The sequence below is a fragment of the Aethalodelphis obliquidens genome, unplaced genomic scaffold, assembly GCF_003676395.1.
Source record: "Aethalodelphis obliquidens isolate GAN/ISIS:26980383/991018 unplaced genomic scaffold, ASM367639v1 scaffold10, whole genome shotgun sequence".
Taxonomy (NCBI): domain Eukaryota; kingdom Metazoa; phylum Chordata; class Mammalia; order Artiodactyla; family Delphinidae; genus Aethalodelphis; species Aethalodelphis obliquidens.
In genome coordinates, this window is record NW_020837954.1 from 8,820,003 (window position 1) to 8,840,469 (window position 20,467).

General features: G+C 42.1%; 1 protein-coding gene across 1 annotated transcript in view; it reads left to right on the top strand.

Annotated features, from left to right (window-relative positions):
* Positions 1-20,467, top strand: part of AKAP6 (A-kinase anchoring protein 6) — a 595,413-nt gene that overhangs the window by 21,207 nt on the left and 553,739 nt on the right. The window contains exons 2-3 of the mRNA XM_027111037.1: positions 17,135-17,240; positions 18,145-18,273. The gene's annotated coding sequence lies outside the window, so the exon portion shown is untranslated. The remainder of the gene's footprint in view (positions 1-17,134; positions 17,241-18,144; positions 18,274-20,467) is intronic.

Sequence of the window (20,467 nt, forward strand, 5' to 3'; positions counted from 1 at the left end):
ATAGATTGTCTATTGGTAAAATTTTCCTAAAGCTGTTGAGCCAGGATTTTAAGTCAATATATAGTTTTGTACACCTTAAAAACTATTTTCTGTCCTGAGAAGCTGTACATTTAGTTAAACTGAATCTACTAAGACAAAACTCTGACATGTTTTGAAAATTAGAAACAAGTACTCAGAAAATCAGGAGAGGTAGCCGGTCACTCTCATAACAGGTTTTTTTGTTCTTATTCCAGTACTTTGATGTCTCTGGTACCCATGCAGTATCTTATGTTGGAAACGGTTTAAGTACTTGATAAATCACAAATGTTTCTTTTCAGGGCCCTTATCATTGAGGTTGGCCACTGTCCAGCATCTTGAGAAAGACTTAACAGTTCTCAACCTCTTTTTACCACAACATAACATCCCTAAGCGATCCCCCTCTTTCTGACAGTAACAGAGGTGTACTGAATTAGTTCTCAGAAGATCTCTCCTTTTCTCCTCTCTGGGTAATGTATTATTTGAAAAAGTTCCTCAGGTGGTTCTGAAACCCCCACCCGTTCTGCATTGGGAGTCACAGCTTTCAGATCTCCTAATTGCTCCTTCTTTAATATAACTAAAATTTATTGGCTTGATTTATCAGTTTCTGAAAGATGCGTGCTGAAATTTGCCTCTGAATTTATAGCTGTGAAGAAGTTTTCATTGTAGTTCTATCACATTTGCTTTATATAATTAGGTGCTTACAAGTTCAAGATTGTTTCGTCTTCCTGGGGTGTTTTCTTTTTCTCCTTATGTAGTATACTACTTTATCCCTGTTAATGTTGACGCATTACCTTTTATATTGTCTGATATTAATATTGCTATGTATTCTTTCTTTTGGTTAGTATTTGCTTGACATATCTTTATCCATTTCCTTATTTGCAAACCTTTGGTGAGATTTTTAAAAAGTATGTTTTCTGGTAAATAGCATTATTTGAATCTTTAAAAATTGACTTGCTCTCGGGCTTCCCTGGTGGCGCAGTGGTTGAGAGTCCGCCTGCCGATGCAGGGGACACGGGGTTCATGCCCCGGACCGGGAAGATCCCACATGTCGCAGAGCGGCTGGGCCCGTGAGCCATGGCCGCTGAGCCTGCGCGTCCGGAGCCTGTGCTCCGCAACGGGAGAGGCCACAACAGTGAGAGGCCCGCGTACCGCAAAAAAAAAAAAAAAAAAAAAAAAATTGACTTGCTCTCATCCTATTTTTTAATAAATGGGTTTAATTCAGAGGTCAGCAATCTTTTCCTAGAAAGGATCAGACAGTAAATATTTTTGGCTCTGTGACCCATATAGTCTCTGCTGTAACTACTCAGAAATAGCCACTGACAATACATAAATCAATGCACAGAGCCAGATTTGTCCTGCCAGCTGTAGTTTGCCAACCCTTGGGCTTAGTCCATTTACATTTTTGTGATTGATAATATACCTACATTATTTCTGTCAAATTATTTTTTTTCTGTTTACCGTCTGTATTACTTAGGGTAGTGCCAGCTGAGGTTACAGATGAACGTGGAAACCTCAGTGGCTTAACATAATAGAAGTATGTATTTTGTTATGTAAAAATCCAATCAGTGGCACAGAGGGTATGGTCTGCCCCACACAGTCATTCAGGAATCAAGGTTTCTTCCATCTTGCGGTGCTGCCACTCCCAACATGTTGGTTCCAAGATCACCCTAGAAAGGGAAAGAAAGGGTTAGGCTGCTTCTTAACCACATCAGCCTGAAAGTTATTTATATCACTACTGCTCACATTTTGTTGATGAGAACTAGTCATATGGTCCTACCTAGAAGCAAGAGGGGCCTGGGAAATGTAGTTCTTGGCCTGACAGCCACTTCCCAGCAGCAGTTCCTCACTATGGTAGAGGATCACAAATCTTTGGCAGACATCTGGACACTTCTGCTGTAGCCACGCTTTTTCTTTGCTGCTTTTTTTTTTTCTTTTCTGCTTTCTGTGTGGTTGATTTTTTTTTCTATTTTCCTTTATTCCCTTTGTTGCTTGCAATATATATGATGCATTACTTTTATTTTAGTGGTTGTCCTTAAAGTTTTAACATATATACATAATTTTAAAAATTTCTATAAAGCCTATGTTTATTCAGTATATCTTGTCTCTTCTAGATAAGAAAATAATTTCTTTGTTCCTCTCTTCCTCCTGTACCTACACTGCACATATCTTTCTTCATATTGCTGTCTAGGGTTTTATTTAAACCTAACCCTCCCCCCCCAAATAGTTATTATTTTTATGGGTAAGGATTAAATATACAGTTATTATATTTTTATCAGTTTCTATACGCATTCTTCAGTTTTTTGTTTGTTTTTTTCAGTGAGTCTCTGGGTAGTAAGCACCCCTAGTCTATTAGTTTTTAAAGGAACCTCCATACTGTTCTCCACAGTGGCTGTATCAATTTACATTCCCACCAACAGTGCAAGAAGGTTCCCTTTTCTCCACACCCTCTCCAGCATTTATTGTGTGTAGATTTTTTTGATGATGGCCATTCTGACTGCTGTGAGGTGATACCTCATTGTAGTTTTGATTTGCATTTCTCTAATGATTAGTGATGTTGAGCATCCTTTCATGTGTTTGTTGGCAATCTGTATATCTTCTTTGGAGAAATGTCTATTTAGGTCTTCTGCCCATATTTGGATTGGGTTGTTTGTTTTTTTGATATTGAGCTGCATGAGCTGCTTGTAAATTTTGGAGATTAATCCTTTGTCAGTTGCTTCATTTGAAAATATTTTCTCCCATTCTGAGGGTTGTCTTTTTGTCTTGTTTATGGTTTCCTTTGCTGTGCAAAAGGTTTTAAGTTTCATTAGGTCCCATTGTTTATTTTTGTTTTTATTTCCATTTCTCTAGGAGGTGGGTCAAAAAGGATCTTGCTGTGATGTATGTCATAGAGTATTCTGCCTATGCTTTCCTCTAAGACGTGTATAGTGTCTGGCCATACATTTAGGTTTTTGATCCATTTTGAGTTTATTTTTATGTACGGTGTTAGGGAGTGTTCTAATTTCATTCTTTTACATGTAGCTATCCAGTTTTCCCAGCACCACTTATTGAAAGGCTGTCTTTTCTCCACTGTATATTCTTGCCTCCTTTATCAAAAATAAGGTGACCATATGTGTGTGGGTTTATCTCTGGGCTTTCTATCCTGTTCCATTGATCTATATTTCTGATTTTGTGCCAGTACCATACTGTCTTGATTACTGTAGCTTTGTAGTATAGTCTGAAGTCCGGGAGCCTGATTCCTCCAGCTCTCTTTTTCTTTCTCAAGATTGCTTTGGCTATTCGGGGTCTCCTGTGTTTCCATACAAATTGTGAAATTTTTTGTTCTAGTTCTGTGAAAAATGCCATTGGTAGTTTGATAGGGATTGCATTGAATCTGTAGATTGCTTTGGGTAGTAGAGTCATTTTCACAATGTTGATTCTTCCAATCCAAGAACAATGGTATATCTCTCCATCTGTTTGTATCATCTTTAATTTCTTTCATCAGTGTCTTATAGTTTTCTGCATACAGGTCTTTTGTCTCCTTAGGTAGGTTTATTCCTAGGTATTTTATTCTTTTTGTTGCAATGGTAAATGGCAGTGTTTCCTTAATTGCTACTTTACCAAATTCATTGATTAGCTCTACTAGTTTTCTGTTAGCATCTTTAGGATAGTCTATGTATATAGTACCATGTCATCTGCAAAAAGTGACAGTTTTACTTCTTCCTTTCTGATTTGGATTCCTTTTATTTCTTTTTCGTCTCTGACTGCTGTGGCTAAAACTTCCAAAACTATGTTGAACAATAGTGGTGAGACTGGACTACCTTGTTTTGTTCCTTATTTTAGAGGAAATGGTTTCAGTTTTTCACCATTGAGAATGATGCTGGCTGTGGGTTTGTCATATATGGCCTTTATTATGTTGAGGTAAGTTCCCTCTATGCCTACCTTCTGGAGGGTTTTTATCATAAATGGGTGTTGAATTTTGTTGAAAGCTTTTTCTGCATCTATTGAGATGATCATACGGTTTTTCTTCTTCAATCTGTCAATCTGGTTTATCACATTGACTGATTTGCGTATATTGAAGGATCCTTGCATTCCTGGGATAAGCCCCACTTGATCATAGTGTGTGATCCTTTTAATGTGCTGTTGGATCCTGTTTGCTAGTATTTTGTTGAGGATTTTTGCATCTATGTTCATCAGTGATATTGGTCTGTAGTTTTTTTGTGACACCTTTGTCTGCTTTTTGTATCAGGGTGATGGTGGCCCGTAGAATGAATTTGGGAGTGTTCCTCCCTCTGCTGTATTTTGGAAGAGTTTGAGAAGGATAGGTGTTATCTGTTCTCTAAATGTTTGATAGAATTCGCCTGTGAAGCCATCTGGTCCTGGACTTTGGTTTGTTGGAAGATTTTTAATCACAGTCTCAATTTCAGTGCTTGTGATTTGTCTGTTTATATTTTCTATTTCTTCCTGGTTCAGTCTCGGAAGGTTGTGCTTTTCTATGAATTTGTCCATTTCTTCCAGGTTGTCCATTTTATTGGCATATAGTTGCTTGTAGTAATCTCTCATGATCCTTCGTATTTCTGCCGTGTAAGTTGTTACTTCTCCTTTTTCATTTCTAATTCTGTTGATTCGAGTCTTCTCCCTTTTTTTCTTGATGAGCCTGGCTAATGGTTTATCTATTTTGTTTATCTTCTCAAAGAACCAGCTTTTAGTTTTATTGATGTTTGCTATCATTTCCTTCATTTCTTTTTAATTTATTTCTGATCTGATCTTTATGATTTCTTTCCTTCTGCTAACTTTGGGTTTTTTTTTATTCTTCTTTCTCTAATTGCTTTAGGTGCAAGTTTAGGTTGTTTATTTGAGATGTTTCTTGTTTCTTGAGGAAGGACTGTATTGCTATAAACTTCCCTCTTAGAACTGCTTTTGCTGCATCCCATAGGTTTTGGGTCGTCGTGTCTCCATTGTCATTTGTTTCTAGGTATTTTTTGATTTCCTCTTTGAGTTCTTCAGTAATCTCTTGGTTATTAAGTAGTGTATTGTTTAGCTTCTGTGTGTTTGTGTTTTTTAGAAATTTTTCCCTGTAATTGATATCCGGTTTCATAGCATTGTGGTCGGAAAAGATACTTGATACAATTTCAGTTTTCTTAAATTTACCAAGGCTTGATTTGTGACCCAAGATATGATCTAGCCTGGAGAATGTTCCATGAGCACTTGAGAAAAATGTGTATTCTCTTGTTTGGGGATAGAATGTCCTATAAATATCAGTTATGTCCATCTTGTTTAATGTATCATTTAAAGCTTGTGTTTCCTTATTTATTTTCATTTTGGATGATCTGTCCATTGGTGAAAGTGGGGTGTTAAAATCCCCTACTATGATTGTGTTACTGTCGATTTCCCCTTTTATGGTGGTTAGCATTTGCCTTATGTATTGAGGTCCTCCTATGTTGGGTGCATAAATATTTCCAATTCTTATAGCTTCTTCTTGAATTGTCCCTTGATCATTATGTAGTGTCCTTCTTTGTCTCTTGTAATAGTCTTTGTTTTGAGGTCTATTTTGTCTGATAGGAGAATTGCTCCTCCAGCTTTCTTTTGATTTCCATTAGCATTGAATATCTTTTTGCATCCCCTCACTTTCAGTCTGTATGTGCCCCTAGGTCTGCAGTGGGTGTCTTGTAGACAGCATATATGTGGGTCTTGTTTTTGTATCCATTCAGCCAGTCTGTGTCTTTTGGTGGGAGCATTTAATCCATTTACATTTAAGGTAATTATTGATATGTGTGTTCCTATTACTATTTTCTTAATTGTTTTGGGTTTGTTATTGTAGGTCTTTTCCTTCTCTTGTGTTTCCTGCCTAGAGAAGGTCCTTTAGCATTTGTTGTAAAGCTGGTTTGGTGGTGCTGAATTCTCTTAACTTTTGCTTGTCTGTAAAGGTTTTAATTTCTCTGTCAAATCTGAATTAGATCCTTGCTGGGTGGAGCAATCTTGACTGTAGGTTTTTCCCTTTCATCACTTTAAATATGTCCTGCCACTCCCTTCTGGCTTGCAGAGTTTCTGCTGAAAGATCAGCTGTTAACCTTATGGGGATTCCCTTGTATGTTATTTATTATTTTTCCCTTGCTGCTCTTAATATTTTTCCTTTGTATTTAATTTTTTTTAGCTTGATTAATATGTGTCTTGGCATGTTTCTCTTTGGATTTATCCTGTATGGGACTCTCTGTGCTTCCTGAACTTGATTGACTACTTCCTTTTCCATATTAGGGAAGTTTTCTACCATAATCTCTTCAAATATTTTCTCAGTCCTTTTCTCTTTTTCTTCTTCTTCTGGGACCCCTATAATTCTAATGTTGGTGCGTTTAATGTTGTCCCAGAGGTCTCTAAGACTGTTCACACTTATTTTCATTCTTTTTTCTTTATTTTGCTCTGCAGTAGTTATTTCCACTATATTATCTTCCAGGTCACTTATCCATCCTTCTGCCTTTATTCTGCTATTGATTACTTCTAAATAATTTTTAATTTCATTTATTGTGTTGTTCATCATTGTTTGTTTGCTGTTTAGTTCTTCTAGGTCCTTGTTAAATGTTTTTTGTGTTTTCTCCATTCTATTTCCAAGATTTTCGATCATCTTTACTATCATTACTCTGAATTCTTTTTCAGGTAGACTGTGTATTTCTTCTTCATTTGTTAGGTCTGGTGGGTTTTTACCTTGCTCCTTCATCTGCTTTGTCTTTCTCTGTCTTCTCATTTTGCTTAACTTACTGTGTTTGGGGTCTCCTTTTCGCAGGCTGCAGGTTCGTAGTTCCCGTTGCTTTTGGTATCTTCCCCCAGTGGCTAAGGTTGGTTCAGTGGGTTGTGTAGGCTTCGTTATGGAGGGGACTAGTGCCTGTGTTCTGTTGGATGAGGCTCGATCTTGTCTTTCTCGTGGGCAGGACCGTGTCCGGTGGTGTGTTTTGGGGTGCCTGTGACCTTATTATGATTTTAGGCAGTCACTCTGCTAATGGCTGGGGTTGTGTTCCTTTCTTGCTAGTTGTTTGGCATAGGGTGTCCAGCACTGTAGCTTGCTGGTCTTTGAGTGCAGCTGGGTGTTAGCGTTGAGATCGAGATCTGTGGGAGAGCTTTCGCTATTTGATATTACGTGGAGCTGGGAGGTCTCTTGTGGACCAATGTCCTGAACTCGGCTCTCTCACCTCAGAGGTACAGGCCTGACACCTGGCTGGAGCACCTAGACCCTGTCAGCCACGTGGCTCAGAAGTAAAGGGAGAAAAAAAGAAAGAAAGAAAGAAAAAATAAAAAGAAAGTTATTAAAATAAAAAAAATTATTAAAAAGTAATAGAAAAAAAGGAAAAGAAAGAAGGAAGAGAACAACCAAACTAAAAAACAAGTCCACCAATGATAACAAGCACTAAAAACTATATTAAAAAAAAATAAAAAACGGACAGACAGAACACTAGGACAAATGGTAAAAGCAAAGATATACAAACAAAATCACACAAAGACGCATACACATATGCACTCACAAAAAGAGAAAAAGGAAAAAAAAATATATATATGTATATATATATAAAAGGAAGAGAGCAAGCAAATCAATAAACAAATCTACCAATGATAATAAACTCTAAATACTAAACTAAGATAAACGTAAAACCCGAAACCAGTCAGTCGCATGCAGCAAACCCCAAGTCTACAGTTGCTCCCAAAGTCCACTGCCTCAATTTTGGAATGATTCGTTGTCTATTCAGGTATTCCACAGATGCAGGGTACATCAAGTTGATTGTGGGGATTTAATCCACTGCTCCTGAAGCTGCTGGGAGAGACTTCCCTTTCTCTTCCTTGTTCGCACAGCTCCTGGGGTTCAGCTTTGGATTTGGACCCGCCTCTGCATGTAGGTTGCCTGAGGGCATCTGGTCTTCACTCAGACAGGACGGGGTTAAAGGAGCAGCTAATTTGGCGGCTCTGGCTCACTCAGGCCGGGGTGAAGGAGGGGTACAGAATTCGGGGCGAGCCTGCGGCGGCAGAGACTGACGTGACATTGCACCAGCCTGAGGCGAGCTGTGTGTTCTCCCGGGGAAGCTGTCCCTGGATCACGGGACCCTGGCAGTGGTGGGCTGCACAGGCTGCCGGGAGGGGAGGTGGGGATAGTGACCTGTACTTGCACACAGGCTTCTTGGTGGCTGCAGCAACAGCCTTAGCGTCTCGTGCCCGTCTCTGGGGTCTGCACTGATAGCCACGGCTCGCGCCCGTCTCTGGAGCTCTTTTAAGTAGCGCTCTTAATCCCCTCTCCTCGCGCACCAGGAAACAAAGAGCCAAGAAAAAGTCTCTTGCCTGTTCGGCAGCTCCAGACCGTTTCCCGGACTCACTCCTGGCTAGCCGTGGTGCACTAGCCCCCTTCAGGCTGTGTTCACGCCGCCAGTCCTCTCCCTGCATCAGACCAAAGCCCAAGCCTCAGCTCTGAGCCCCGCCCGCCCCAGCGGGTGAGCAGACAAGCCTCTCGGGCTGGTGAGTGCTGGCCAGCACAGATCCTCTGTGCGGAAATCTCTCCGCTTTGCCCTCCGCACCCCTGTTGCTGTGTTCTCCTCCGCGGTTCCGAAGCTCCCCCCTCCGCCACCCGCAGTCTCCGCCTGCGAAGGGGCTTCCTAGTGTGTGGAACCCTTTCCTCCTTCACAGCTCCCTCCCACTGGTGCAGGTCCCGACCCTATTCTTTGTCTCTGTTTTTTCTTTTTTCTTTTGTCCTACCCAGGTACATGGGGAGTTTCTTGCCTTTCGGGAGGTCTGAGGTCTTCTGTCAGTGTTCAGTAGGTGTTCTGTAGGAGTTGTTCCACGTGTAGATGTATTTCTGGTGTATCTGTGGGGAGAAAGGTGATCTCCACGTCTTACTCCTCCGCCATCATGAAGGTTGCCCCTTAATACATTCTTTTTATATTTTATCTGTTGCTTTATGTTTGGAGTAGTAGTGAGAGGGTTGTGGTCCAATTCTTCTTCTTTTAGGAACCAATCCCCCCTATTTGAGACCTTTCCCCTATTCCTTTTGATTCCTTCATCGTGATAATACTGCTTGGTCCATTTTCTGTACCTCACATCACTGTTGGATCCCCAAATGCACTCATAGCAAGCAGGCATGCATTGTTCTAGATAATTTTCCTCAGAGACAGATGGTGGTGAGTGAGCCTGATGACGGGAGTGGGTTGGGTCTCAGTGGCTGTGTCAGAGTGAGGTTAGGACATGGCTGGCTTGAGTGTAAGTCCTGGTAGGGCCACCATGTTTCTGTCACCCTTGCTCCTCCTAGCATCTCTGTCCTTAGCTAGCCTGGCACAGACTGATGCCCCAACATGCAGAAGGGTGTGAGAAGGCTGACCCAGACATGACACCTGCCATCTTTTCTGACACTCTGCGTTGAACCTAATTATTTCTAACCCCTGAGCTATGGAATGGGACGGCTCTGTGTTGCTATGCATTGTGCACTGTACCTGAGCACAAATCATGCCCGTGTTTCACCCAAGCTGTGCACCCACAGGTCTCTATCTACTCACAGTGAGGGAGGGCCTTCTCATTTACACAAAGATGTCAGTTAGACTATGTTGGCCATACAAGGACTCTTGTATAGTCTCTCTCTGGGCTTCTTGTCATCACCTCAGATAAGATGTTCAGGCTCTAAACTCCTTGTTTATCACCCTTATAGACAAGAGTATTGCTGAACCTCATCCTGGGGATGCTTTCCTACTAGGGTATGGTGAAGGGAGGGCCAGAGCCTGGTACCAAGTTGTTGTGGCACCTGGCTGGCAGCTGGAAGAAACTCCAGAGGCTGGAGTTTATATTTCAGTATAGACCTGGCAGGTGAGGTACCAGCTTCCCCTTTTATCTGGGTTAGACCTCATTTTTTCCAACAAGTGACACCCTCAGGCTACCAAGGGGCCAAGGGAATTCCTGGCCTTTGTTACCTCCAGGGGCCAGCTTTTTGTGCACACTGCCACTGACCCCCTGGGCCTAGATCTAATCCTGTCTCCCTCTGCACCCTGCCCTCCCTTGCCCCAGTTGGGCAGTAGTTTCTGGCCATAAAGCTATTAGAAATTGGCACCAGCAAATGGGTCGCTGGAAACCCAGCCCTTGGTACAAGGAAAGCCATGGTAAACATCACCTTGCAGTGCTGCTGAGATACTCAATATTAAGTAATGTTATAGCCTGACTCCTTTTCAAGGGACCCTTCTGCGCTAGTGCCTAAGGTAGCATAAAAGCATTTGTTTTCCAGAGCCAAAAGCCTGCTTCCTTTAGCTTTTTTGGGTTTTGCTTCCTTTTTTTGACTGGTCTTTAGCATTCTTGCTACTTTTGCCAGAACTTACTAAAAAATTCCTTCAGGGAAGTTTAGGAGATGACAGAAGGAAGGAGAGGTTCATTTGTAATAGGAGGAAGAACAGTAATTATGAAAAGCACAGAGGAAGCTAGAGAAAGAAAATCAAGGAAAAGAGACTGGGAACAGTCCAATCCGAGGGATTCATGTTGTGGTTGGTAGATTTGGGTTGGGAGTCTCTTTCACAGGAGTGCCTTGTGCCAGCCACTGTCCCTGAACCCAGTTAGTAGGGACAAGGGAACAGGATTCAGGGACCATGAAGAATCTGTCTTACAACCAGGGTGCAGGAGCATGGTAGTCAGCCTAGCAAAGCTAACGTATAGAATTATGGAGGCTTTTGATGCACTTTTCTTCTAGGAAGCGTTTTACTAGGCCAGACAGAGTTTACCAATGCAGGGGACAAGAGAGCTGCATTGCTGTTTGGAGCAGGACAGTTCTTCCTTGTGTCCCCTTGTGTGGGACACTGTTTTCAGCTAGGCAGTGAGAGCATTTGAAAGTCTATAGATGTCGTCCGTGATTGTTACAAAGAAAATACAAACCATGGACCCTTGAATACAACAGAGCAGTTGTAGGTACAATTCCTAGAGAATTAAATGGACATGGGTTCCAACATCAATGGAATTTATCAAGTTATCTGTAAAGCAGAATCTCAGGTGGCTGTTTCCACGCAGACCAGAAAAATCAAAGGTAGAGCTATGAATGTCTTTGGTACCATGGGAGAGATGTAGGAATTACACATAAGAAATTAGGAAGCAAAAAAAAAAAAGAAACTAAGGAGCAGAGAATGTGTTCTTATGATGGCAGCATTCAGAGCGCAGGAAGGGGAAGTTTGTAGGTAGATTATAGACTGTAATGAGGATGGAACTTGAGACCCACCAGAAAACTTTGTTCCCATGAGTGTGGCCATTTGGGATGCTGAGAAGGCAGAGTCTGGGAGAACTTTCTCACATTATGCTCATGCTTTATTCCACATCTGTTTCACTTTCCTATCTACTTATACATTCATTCCTTCTGTCCTACCCCTACCATTTTACCGTGTATTCACAGTAATCTTTCCTATCATCATCAAGAGAGCTTCGGCAGTGCTGCCTTCTCTAAGGCATCTTTCTCACCCACTGGAAAAAATAGAGTTCCTGTAATGTGCTGGGGTTTGTGCAGTTCGCATGCATCATCTCATTTCATGGTCCCAGCAAATCCATGAAGTAGTTATAAGAGAACTTTCTGGAAATCTCCAAATGGGGTTTAAGATCCCTGGGTCTGACTATGTAAAGGTGTTTCCATCCCACAGGCACAGAGGGTATTAGTGAATTGTGAGCACTATTTTTAAACCATATTGACAAGGGTTGCCGCAAGACGATTTTACAAAATCTTCTCTCGCTAGGGGAAAATGAGTAACACATGCTTTATTTAGGCTCCTTTTAGTAAGCAAACATGTCTGGGAGTCAGGTTTGAATCAATGAGTGTCAATAGCAAGTCAGGGAATGTTGGTACCTTTCTAGGCAGGTGTAATGAAATAACATTCCTTGCCAAGGAGGAGCAGGGGTTGAGATTGTTGTAGTATTGAATCCACTGAACAACATACACTGGCTCAGGAGAGACATGAAAGGCTGAGCAATTGATTTCTCAGTAGTGGACCTGAGCTGGCCAATTTGTAGCAAACTTGATTATTCAAAATATATTTTCCAGCTAAAGACAGATGGACCCTTTGATATGAGATGTTTTGCTGTCCTCAGAGAGCTCATAGCCACGGCACAGCCAGGCACTGTGAGCAGAGTCAGTTCATTTACCAGAAATCACCCTGATGAAGTTATGGAATCCAGAGCATATGGATTACAGGGAAAGATGGGGGCAGTAAGGGAGCATAGAGATCCTAGGCCTTCTGTTAGGGGTGTTAGAAGATAACTAGTGGGATGTGGGAGTAGGAGATGGAGTTGAACATTTGATGCCCTTCATGTGGGGATTATTGGAGAAAGAAATTCTCCCTGACCAAATGATTAAGCCGTAGATTCATAGAGCTTGAGTGATAGGTGGAGCTTAAGCAAATAAGCCTCTCATTATGCAGTTGAGAAGCTGAGTCCCCAAGAGATTTGTCCAAGGCCACGCAGCTAGGAACGAATAGAATGGGATTCCAATCCATGTCTTCAGACTCTAACTTTACATCCTGTTATATAGAGTTAATTTATTTTTTTAAGGTTCCTGATTCAGTCTGATATGGCCAAATGAGTCTCTTGCTTCTTTTTATGAAGACAGAGACTATAGATCTGCTATTATTTCCTTATTAGCAGCAATGTCAGAAGCTCATAAGAAGTTTACACCCCAGATAATAAACTCCCATTCATGGTCTGAGAGAAAGATTGAAAAAAATTACCCAAAAAATATCAAAATCCCAAACTCATTAATGGATCCAATTCTTACTAACATTCCTTTTCCCTCCTACTTCTTTTTATTTTTATGATGGTTTTGGGCTTCCAGGAGTGAATGATGATTTATCTTGAACAAAATAGAATTTGTTCTTGAATCCTGCTGGTGTAAATGCTAAGCTAAATAAATGGAAATAGATAGAAGTCTCAGGAATAAATCAGACTCCTTGCTTAAAAAGCAAGATGTAATTCAGCCCTTTCTTTTTGGTAGGTAAGAAAAAGCCATAGGACTAGAAGTCCATCTCCTTGTCCATATGTAGGCCCTCACTCAAGCTTTTTGTTCATTTATCCATTTGTAGCAATACAGGGTTTTCTTCCTCCCTTGCTTCCTTCTTTCCTTGTCTCCATTATCACTCATTCTTGAGAGGGGTCTTTGGAAAGTCAGAAAAAAAATAGAGACTTTGTCAGCACAAAAATACATTGAAGTCATGCTATCAAAGGTTGTGAATATTAGCAAGGAAGGATATGTTAGAAGTGGTGTTCCTCTGAGACTCTGAAGGACTTAAAATAATCAGAACTCACAGGACACAGAGAGGCTGACTCACACTCCCCACCCCAGGGGTAGAGCCAGGACTCATGAAGGAAAAACAGGGATGGAAGAAATAAGGGAAACATGGGCGAAGAGATAAAACGGGAGACCAGAGAAAAAAGGACCTCACAAAGTCCACCAAAGACAGGCTCTGCAAGGACTGAGGAGTGACTTGGTTGAAAAAATAAAGGGCCCCATGTGTATTTGTGATCATCTAATCAATGGAAAACATTCATTTTGGTGACAGACTATATACCTAAAGTAAAATATAATTTGCTGTCCAAACTGATACTCTTTAGCAAGTAAAAGGGGCCATTACTGATTATGCGGATACAACAGGTATAGTCTGGGATTATCAGGCAAATCAGGACATATGGTTACAGACTACCTCTACCCCTTCCAGACCTCATGGGCATATAGCTAAGAGGTTAGACTTTCACTCATTCAAAGCACAGTTATTAAGCCCTGATGTGTCCGGCATCATGCTTGGCACTGAGGGTACAAAGTTGAGCTCTTCTGCTTCTGCAACAGATGCGTAGTTCTTTCTGTGGCTGAGACTTTCGTGACTAAAGATCAAGGCAAAACCTTCACAGTCCAGTTAACCAGTCATGATACTTCTCAGCGGGGCTTGTGTTTGTGGCTCCCACTTGGTCTCCGGCGTGTTGACGGCTGCACACCCTGAAGCGTGGAGTGAGTGGTGTGGTTTTGCTCTGCCTCTGCCCTGCATATGCTGCTTTTAATCAGATGAGCGCTTAATCCTGTAGCGAGTCTTATTACGCCCTTTGCCCTTTCCCATTCCATCTGTTACATGTCTCATTGTCTATCCTTCGAATGGAATAAGCTATATTTTTTCTCAGACTTATTTTCTTTCCATGTTTGATGTCTTTCAGAAGTAGGCCTGGAGCCAAGAATTACAATCAAGCTGAAGTGGGTCTGACTGAGGATTTTCAGTACCTTGAGTTATCTTCCCTAATGCTCCACTTCTCTTATCAGCAAAGCCTCCAATTTTGATGGCTTTTAATGCAGGGTACTGGGGAGCTCTGCAGTTGGTTTCACAGATCTTCCTCTTAGGACTGCCATTACTGTCTCCCCAGGGTGTAAAAGCCTCTTGGGGCACACAGTTATGGTGGCATCCAGTTGGCTCAGTAGGTCTGTGTCCCAGCCATGCTGCAGAGCCCAGATATATATATGCTGATGGATGGATCATAATCTTGTCTCAGTGGGCCTTTCTAATCCTTTTGATCTCTTTGGCTATTTGCTATCTTACTGACCAAATCATTCATACACATCAAAACCAGATCAACCTGAAAATAAACCTCAGGGCCTCTGTCCTGGGATTAGTAAAAGAATATAGACAAATCTTCCTCAAGGAGCGTATTTCTGTTTATTGTAGTTTCTCTCCTTCGCAGGTATGATAAGGTTTTACTCTGGAAGAATGAAAAATATTTAAAAGTTGTTGATGGTATGGCAAGTTCCAAATTTGGTTCTCTTTCAGCAAGCACAGCCCCATACACCTGGGCTCTGTCTCTCTTTTGTATTATTTATTTTTGTGTCTGTGTGTTTCCCCCAATTTTAAGGTCATTTGAGGGGAGGCTTCTTGTCTCTCATCTTTCAAGCCCTTCTTCACCCTACCCTCCTCCATCCTAGTGCTAAATCCTTTGTTTTCCATATGGAAGGCAATTGATAAATGTTTCCAAACTCAATAAATATTTCTGGCTTGTAAATCAGTAATTTCCTTATTTGATACTTCTTTAGACTGAAAGACTTACTGATAGGTTCTTAGATGGAATGCAGGGGTTAATGTCCTTTGAGTAATAAGGCCAGACCAGAGATGTGGAAAATATGAAAGTCACTCCACGTGCAGTCCTATGGGGGAGATTTTGCTATGCCAAATGCAGAATCTTCAGAGTTCTAGGGATGCAAATAAAACATGAGGTTGATGATGCCGCATCCAATCTTTTTCGACTCTCTTGTTTACTGCTGTTGCTGTCTGACAAACACTCAAACTTACTTTGCAATAGATGGAAGGAAAGGTGTTTTAGACCTAGGAACACAGGTAAACTAAGGCCCAGGACCTGCCTTAAAAGTAGCATCCAGAATCCTTGGTTGGTTCCCAGACCAAATTAGGCTAGTACACGCCCCACCTTGAACTAGACAGGAATCAATCCAACCTAAAAAACCAAAAGGAATAAGACATAGGGCAAATGGCCACTTGGTTCTCTACATTCTGTTCCTAATTATTGAGTGTTTCAACCCAGGTATAGCATGCTCCCTATCCTATTTGACACTTTCTTGTTGCTTCTCTCTATTAATAGTCATTCGGCTTCTGGTCAGCCAAGGATAATTATGCTTCATTACCACCCCTGGGTAAAACTCTGGTTGCCAGAAATTCTCTTTGTGTTGTATTTGAGAACAATCCAAATTTCTGCCTCATCGAGGGGGGTGGAGGGGTGGGCCAGGATCGGCCATTATGAACAAATGATGAAAGTTTAAGGCACTAGGAATCTTCACATGAGTTTCCAAGTAGAGAAGTATGGAAAATGTATTATAGTAACTTTCTGTGTTTTGAAAGTAGACCCCGTCTTGTTCAGGGCTGGGTGGTGAGAAACCTGAGATAGTATCTCCCATTTATGTAGTGATAGCCATGAATTTGGAAGGCAGACAAGTGCCATCCAGGGCCAACCACACATGGACATGCAGTGCATGCCCTGCACAAAGCCTGCCTCCAGTCAGTCAGGAGGAGGGAGTGACTTTGGTCATTTGTCTGCCCACAGAGGGGATGCCTCTTTGAAATTCTAGTAATACTAAGCCTTCTAGTCATCTACCCACCAAGAAGAAGGAAAACTATCACTAAGATTGTGTCTCCATCATAAAATCACATTCTGGCTCGGCAGAGACATAGGATATAGTCTTTTGCTTTTAGATAGTGTTCTTTGCCTAGCTCCATCATTTTGCTGTGTGTGTGCTCAGGGGCAATCCAAAAGGCTATCTATTAAATTTCTTCAGGATGGCTCTTCTCTCTACTCCTTTCCTGAGCTCCAGTATTTTAAACTTAAAACTCCAGTCCTGACTGATGCAACACCACACATAGCTACTAAATGCTGGACTTCAGGCTCCTGGGAATCCCTGGTGATCGATGCCAATTAGATTGCCATAAGCCACAGCTGAAAAAGCCAACAGGAACTTCGAGCTTTCTAATCTAGGCATAAACAGCCGGGTAGTGCTTCTTTGAAGTTCAGAAATTGGGAGATGGTATGTGGGCCCTGGATTGGGAGAGATGGGGGTGAAATATTCTGGTAAAGTAAATATAGGCACAAGCCAGTTGTGTCACGAACAGATAGTTTCTTAGCGTGCCTTGAACTTAAGTTTGAGGAAAGGAACTACATTTCAGGAACTTGAACTTTTTTTTTTTTTTTTTGCGGTACGCGGGCCTCTCACTGTTGTGGCCTCTCCCGTTGCGGAGCACAGGCTTCGGACGCGCAGGCTCAGCGGCCATGGCTCACGGGCCCGGCCGCTCCGCGGCATGTGGGATCGTCCCGGACTGGGTCACGAATCCGTGTCTCCTGCATCGGCAGGCGGTCGCTCAACCACTGCGCCACCAGGGAAGCCCAGGAACCTGAACTTTAAAACTCAGGTTTAAGAGAAGCAATGAGATTGCAAGTTCCATAGGCATGGGTTATGCCTTACTTATTAAGTGTCTTTGCAGCTGCTAAGGTAGTATTTTACCCTTGGTGGGCACTCAATAAATGTTTATTTAATTGGATTGAGTTTTCTGCAGATAAGGAGGAAATTGGTTTACGGTCCTGATTTGGGTATTTTTCAGTCCGTTTTCTCTGTACAATTCTGTGATTCTAGGAAGGCCAGCAGGCAAGAGAACAGCAGGTGTGACGGTCTGGAAGAGATTCTGTGGGGCTGGAACATGAAATGTGAAGGAATTCTGGTGAGAGATGCGGCTGGAGAGGTATGTGGAGACCAAGTTATGCAGGATATCTTCAGTTGGTTAAGACATTTGGACTTCATCCTAAAAGCAGAATGGAGCTACAGGAGGATTTTTAGTGAAAAGCATGACATGCTTAGATATACATATTAGAAAGATCACTGGGTTCAGCATAAGGAATGGATTGGAAGAGCTCAAGTAGGGTCAGGAGACCAGTTGGGAGACTTATCTCAACTTCGGGAAATAATGATTTTTACCTGAACTAGGCTGGTGGTTGTGAGAGTGGAGAAAAGTGGATGGATTCAAGAGAGGATGATGACAGTGTTTGACACTGATTGGATGTGAGGGATCTTGGGTGGGGAGGAGTAAGGAGTAAAGGGTGAGTCCTAGGTCTCTTACATGGGCAATGCTAGAAGATGGTGCCATCAACAAGAGAAGAGAGAGAGAAGTGGCTGTGAGGAGGTGGCAGAGAGAGAAGATGAGGAGTTCATTTTTCTACAGATTGAGTTTGAGGTGCTTGTGGGAGTTTGGTAGTTTCGTGAATGGGTCTGAAGTTCTGAAGAGAGATATCAGTTGAAGTACAGGTTTGGGAATATATGCTGTGCCCATGGGAATAGATGAGTTTGTTCAGGGAACTACCAACATTTAGGGCTTGGCAGAGGGAGAGGGATACATAAAGCAACCTAACCATGAGTGGTCAGAGAGGTAGGCGGCAAACACAGAGAGGTGTGCGTAGGGGAAAAGAGAATTTAAAGAAAGAGGAAAGGTCCAGCTTCCTTACCTTTAAGTCATCCAATCTCTAGGTTCCCAAATATTTCAAACTACTTTTGGCCAATAGGCCCTAGATTAGAAAAAATGCATATCCAACCACTCCTATGTGAATGATATAGCCTAAGGTCATTGGTTTATTTTATTTAAATATATCTAGGTTCTGCTCCGTCTGAGGATTTTACCTAATGCTAAAGAGAAAGAGAAGAAGTCCTCGTCATACACTGTACAACCACACTAAAAGTAGCCAGCAGGGAAATTGACCTATAAGTACTCTGAGCACATTAAGGTAAGTACATTTTTAAAAACGGTATGTCTTTTGGCTGTGGTCTAATGTGATGATTGGTGGAAATGGAACTGAAGAGTGACAGGAAATATTAATGGAAGATAACACACAGGCTTTCGGCCTTAGAAAGAGCAATGGGCTATATCTGTTCCCAGAGGGAAAGTTTGATGAGTAATGATCCTGATATATGTTTTAAACACTCTGATGATGACATAATGGGTACTGCTTTTACTCTTTGGACAGCAGATTCTCCTTTGCTGTAGTTGGGTCTATTACTTCAAGTCTGTTTAGAGGGCTACCTGAGGGTACACTGGAAGCATCACGACACCTATATACCTGTTCTAGACAGTGGGTGCTGTAAAACGCATGCTATAAGAGGCTGTAAGTGGGTGCTGTCACATCAGGGCTTGCTTTCCCTACAGAGGGAAGAGCGCCAATCCAAAGGTCTCGCAGGCGCGCTTTCCCAAAACTTCCCACCCCCCAGGTTGCTGATTAAGAGCTGATGATTCACATTTAGATGGCCTTGCACCTCTACTCCCTTCCTAACCATACAAATTTGAGTCAAGCTTGAACCTTGCTAAGAAAACAGATTTGCCCTTTTTAGTCTTAGCAGCACTGGAGTCTAAAGAGAGACTATGTGGGAAGGCAGATCCTTAGTTCCCTCTTCTCCAGGCTGTTGGAGGCATTTCAGACCTCTGCTTGCCAAAGCACTTTTATGGAGCTCAGATTTTTTAATTTTTTTAAATTTTTTTTTTTGTGGGGTGAGGGAATGCCTTCAGTGAGTCACTCCCCTCCCCTCTCTGAGCCTCAGAGTTTTCCTCCTAACAGAGGGGTCTGGATTAGGGGATCCTAGAGGGCCCCAAGGCCTAGCCTGTGTCCCCGCCAGCTGGCCCCACCAGCAGAGAGCTTGTTCTCAGAGAGGCCCTTTCCTGGTGAGCTAAACTGGCCCGAAAGGACTGCTCTATACTTGGACAAGGCAAGTCACAATATGTCAGTTTGCAGAAAGGGAGCTTGTTTGGAGTGGGAACTCCATGGGAAGAGGCTTCTAAGTTGAAAATGCACACACCCTGTGGGACGGGGGGAAGACAGAGAACCCCGGTTGCTCTAAGGGGTCTAGAAATCAGAATGGTTAGAGTTTGCCTGGCCCCGCCAGTGCTCTGCTTGATTCCCTGGCCTCTTCATTTTGTGTTCACCTGCGAAGAGGCCCCTGGCTGAGAGAAGGGTGTCGGAGGTAGATGAACCTAGCTCTGTCCCTTAGTCATTGTATGATCGTGAGTTGTTGGACTTTCTGCACCTTATTTTCTTTATCTGTTAAATGAGGATGCTTTATAGACCTGGATGAGGAATAAATGAGATAACATACATAAAACAGCCATACAGGGTTTTATGTATGGCTGGACCATTCTCTCCACCTCTCCAAATTTGACTCAGTTTCAGTGCTCAGCAAGATCTTTCTGCCTGTCCGAGTGCTCGAGTTCTCCTGCTGCCCCAATCACGTATTACCTGACTTCACATTCTGGTAACTGCCTTCTTTCTTGATACTGTTTTGCTGATTTTTCCCATCTAAACTGCTGCTCCCTGAGGGAAGAAATTTGTCAAATAACAGTTATCTTTCTATAATATCTGGTAAGATGTTGGGGACATAAGCAATATTTGAATGAATGAATACAGAAAGAACTAAGTTACAGGGAGAATGCGGTAGGGGGCAGTATGTACTGTGGTTAAGGTCTGGATGCTGGAATTAGCCTGCCTAGGTTTGAATCCTGGTGTTGCCAGTTATGAGCTTTGCAACTTTAAGAGTTGTTGCATCTGTCTGTCAGTTTTCTCCCTGCATAAAGGTAGTGGCAAATATAGTATTTCTCTCCTAGGGTTATTGTAAAGACTAAGGTTAGATTTGGAGAGTGTTTAGATCAGCGCCTGGCACGCGGTACTATATAAGAACCACCATTATTATTTTAAAGAACATGAGTTTAGCATTAGACAGGCCTGAGTTCAAAGACTGCTGTACTGCTTACTAATTATGTGACCTTGGACAGAAGTTATTCAGTTTCTCTGTGCTCCAATTTCCTTATCTGTAAAATAGGGATGATACACCTGCCTAATAAGTTGTTGTGAAGACAAAATTAAGAGCCTAGAACACAGTATATGCCTGAGAACTGGTGGCTACTAGAAGCCTGCTTCAGTCTTCTAGAAGCAA